The sequence below is a fragment of the Myotis davidii genome, unplaced genomic scaffold (genome assembly GCF_000327345.1).
Source record: "Myotis davidii unplaced genomic scaffold, ASM32734v1 scaffold875, whole genome shotgun sequence".
NCBI classification, from domain to species: domain Eukaryota; kingdom Metazoa; phylum Chordata; class Mammalia; order Chiroptera; family Vespertilionidae; genus Myotis; species Myotis davidii.
Window position 1 is genome coordinate 960109 of NW_006286244.1, and position 3547 is coordinate 963655.

Consider the following 3547-nt stretch of genomic DNA (forward strand, 5'->3'; position numbering starts at 1 on the left):
CATGTCTTTAATTTAAAATCAGCCTTTCCACCCGGCCGGCGTGGCTCAGTGGTTGAGCATCAACCTACGAACCGGGAGGTTGGGGTTTGATTCCCGGTTGCGGGCTCGATCCCCCGTGTGGGGCGTGCAGAAGGCAGCTGGTCGATGATCCTCTCTCATCATTGCTGTTTCTATCTCTCCCCCTCCCTTCCTCTCTGACATCAATAAAAATACATATTAAAAATAAGTAAATGAAATCAGGGTTTTTTTTCCCCTGGTTCCCTGGGCGCCGCCGTCACCTCCGGGGTAGATTATGTATTGGGGTCACCATCCGGCAGACCCAGAGCTGTTTTCAGATTTGCCATCGCCTGGGATGTTCTGTGCTCAACTTTCAGAATCACCACGTGAGTCATACCAGCTTGCATTCCGTTTAGATCATAACAGGAACCAGGTGCATTAATTTGGAGCAAAACAGAATGTGTTTCAACCATCAGAGAGTGACTGTGTTGGGCTCTTGTCTATGGTATTATTATTTTTTTTAAATTGTGCTGCTACCCACTTTTTTTTTCACAATCCATTTGCCTCATGTAAGCTTGAGTGATTTTTTAAAAATATATGTGTATTGATTTTAGAGAGAGAAAAGGAGAGGGTTAGACGCAGTGGTTCTCAACCTTCTGGCCCTTTAAATACAGTCCCTCATGTGGTGACCCAATCATAACATTATTTTCGTGGCTACTTCATCACTGTCATGTTGCTACTGTGATGAATCGTCAGGTAAATATCTGATTCGCAGGATGGTCTTAGGCGACCCCTGTGGAAGGGAGGTTCGACCGCCAAAGGGGTCGCGACCCACAGGTTGAGAACCGCTGGGTGAGAGAGATAGAAACATTGATCAATCAAGGTGCATGCCCTTGACCAGAATCCAACCTGAGCCCCTTCGGTCCGAGGGGCCGACAGTCTATCCACTGAGCCACGCCGGTTAGGACTCATCTTGAGTCATTTCTTATTTATTTTATTTTATTTTTTAAAATATATTTTATTGATTTTTTACAGAGAGGAAGGGAGAGGGAATAGAGAGTTAGAAACATCGATGAGAGAGAAACATCGATCAGCTGCCTCCTGCACACTCCCTACTAGATATGTGCCCGCAACCAAGATACATGCCCTTGACCGGAATCGAACCTGGGACCCTTGAGTCCACAGGCCGACGCTCTATCCATTGAGCCAAACTGGTTAGGGCTTGAGTCATTTTTTAAATGTCAGTCACATCCTATCACACTGCTCACACCCCTCAGAGGTGCCCATGACACCACGATCACACCGCAGCCCATGGCCTGAACCCCCAATCCCCCCAGGACCCACCCTGCTCTCCCGGTTCTGGCAGCCCGGCTGGTCCCCTGCACAGGGCAGTCCTTGCTGTGTTCTGATGGGAACGCTCTGCCCTCAGCTCTTTCTCGGGCTGGTTGGTTCTCCCCGTTGAGGTCTCAACTCAGATGTTACCTCTGCAGAGAGGCCTTTGAGGATCCTGCCCCGTGGAGTTAACTTGGTCCCTCCACCCCCATCTCTGTCTATCCCTGCCCCCTGTCTCTCTCTCACAGCCTCATGCTTCAGTGGTGTGGGTTTTATTGTCCAAGGCCCGACTTTAACTCTTGCCTCCACCAAGAATCACTTAATCTCATCCAACCCACCCGGCCTCATCTGCAAGATGGGGAAATTAATAGCGCCTGCCCGTAATAGCACCGCGTGGTTTAAACTGTGCGACGTATAGGGAACACTTAAGTAATACTTGGCACAGGCCGAGCGTTCAGTAAATATCGATGTCGTTGCTACACTATGTATAGCACTGCCCGTTGTCTGTCACGTGCTGGAGTCTATAGGCCGATGCGATGCAAGCTAAGGGCAGCGATGGCCGACTGGGCTCATCGCGGTGTCCCTGGGACTTAGGGCAAGTTTGGCACAGGGTGGGCACTCAGGGGCCGTTCACTGAACAAACGAATGCAGCCACTCCCCATCCACACCCCTCTTGCTGTTTCTTCTTATATTTTCTCCCCTTGAAAGCAGATATTCGGCCCTTTTACGGGAATTCGGATACCTTGAAGCTTCGAGCAGTTACTTGACATAGGCCCTCGCATCCCCTTAAGATGATGAAAACCTTTATTCTTGAAAGATGGTAAAGCTACCATCCTTTAGTTTTACCAGGACAGACTGAAAGAGTGCTTGATACGATGGCGCCCCCTTGAGGTAGAGGGTGGGATTACAGGGGCCCATCTCCCCATTCCTGGCCATCACCCCCCCAGTACAGGGAAGTTAGAAGCAGTGTTCCCTGCCTTCTCCTTGCCTTGACTTTCTCATGGCGGACAGAGCTCGCACCTGTTTTGTTCACAGCTGTACTTCCCTCCCCGAAATCACAGCCTGGAACAGCGATGGCAAACCTCTGACACGCGAACTCATTTTGGGGGTTGATTTTTCTTTGTTAAGTGGCATTTAAATCTATAAAATAAATATCAAAAATAGAAGTCTTTGTTTTACTCTGGTTGCAAAGATCAAAAAATTTCCATCTGTGACACGGCACCAGAGTGAAGTGAGGGTTTTTCAAAATGGTGGCACGCCGAGCTCAAAAGGTTCGCCCTCACTGCTGTAGAAAGATGTGTGATAAAATCATCGCTTCGGTTCCCAGCGTTTGCAGTCATGTCAGCGTCATTCCGTGGTTGGCTGTCCTTCGCCTTGACCTTCATACAGGAAACCTTCGGAGGCAGACAATGAAGAGAGAGCAACCCATGTTTGCAATGGCTCAGATTTTCTGTGTTTCCCAGCTGTTTCCTGGGTGATGCCAGCGAGACTTCATTACCAAAGCCAGCGGGGGGTGCAGTGTTCCTGAGGCACCCCCAGAGCTAGCCTTACAGAAGGTGGATAGTCCTCCTCCAGTGGCTTAATCAGCATCTAGAATAGACAGAGCATCGGTCGAATTTCATGAGACTCGAGTAGCATGGATTATGGAAAAATGAGAAATGTATTCTGGTCACCGGGACTGTCCCAGAGGGCTCGGAATGGCCTGATATTATTGAGAGTTGCTGGTGGTCCTGGATAAATGCTCGATGGCCAGGCTGGTGTCACCATCCTTTCTCCATCTGTCATCCCAGATGGACTGTCTCTGGCAAGGAAGGAGACGCCTCCCCCTGGGAGATGGAATGAACAGGTACTTGCATTGTCGCGAGGTAAGAGGTCAGACTCTCTTCTCTGGTGACAAAGCAATTGGCTGACGGTGGACGATTAAGAAATGATGTAAAGAAGATGCAACAAGCCTTCCGTTTACATGAATAGATTTTTTCCAGTTGAGAGTGGAATACAGAAACGATTGAATGTGCAACAGTGATGCCTTCTACAAAATGGTGCTGATTGGACATCTAGATGTTTAAGTTCTTTTGATGTCTTATTGAAAAGCTTTATCTTGTCCCCTTATTTTTGGAGGGAGCTAAAATCATGAAAACTAAATGAATAAAAATAAAGACATGGTTACCAAGTTTCTAAACACGTTTCATTTCTTATAAACACCACCGTTTGAATTTCA

At 48.1% G+C, this 3547-nt stretch overlaps 1 protein-coding gene across 1 annotated transcript in view; it reads left to right on the forward strand.

Moving 5' to 3' along the window:
- Nucleotides 1-3547, forward strand: part of RGS7 (regulator of G-protein signaling 7) — a 121445-nt gene that overhangs the window by 95392 nt on the left and 22506 nt on the right. The window lies entirely within an intron of this gene.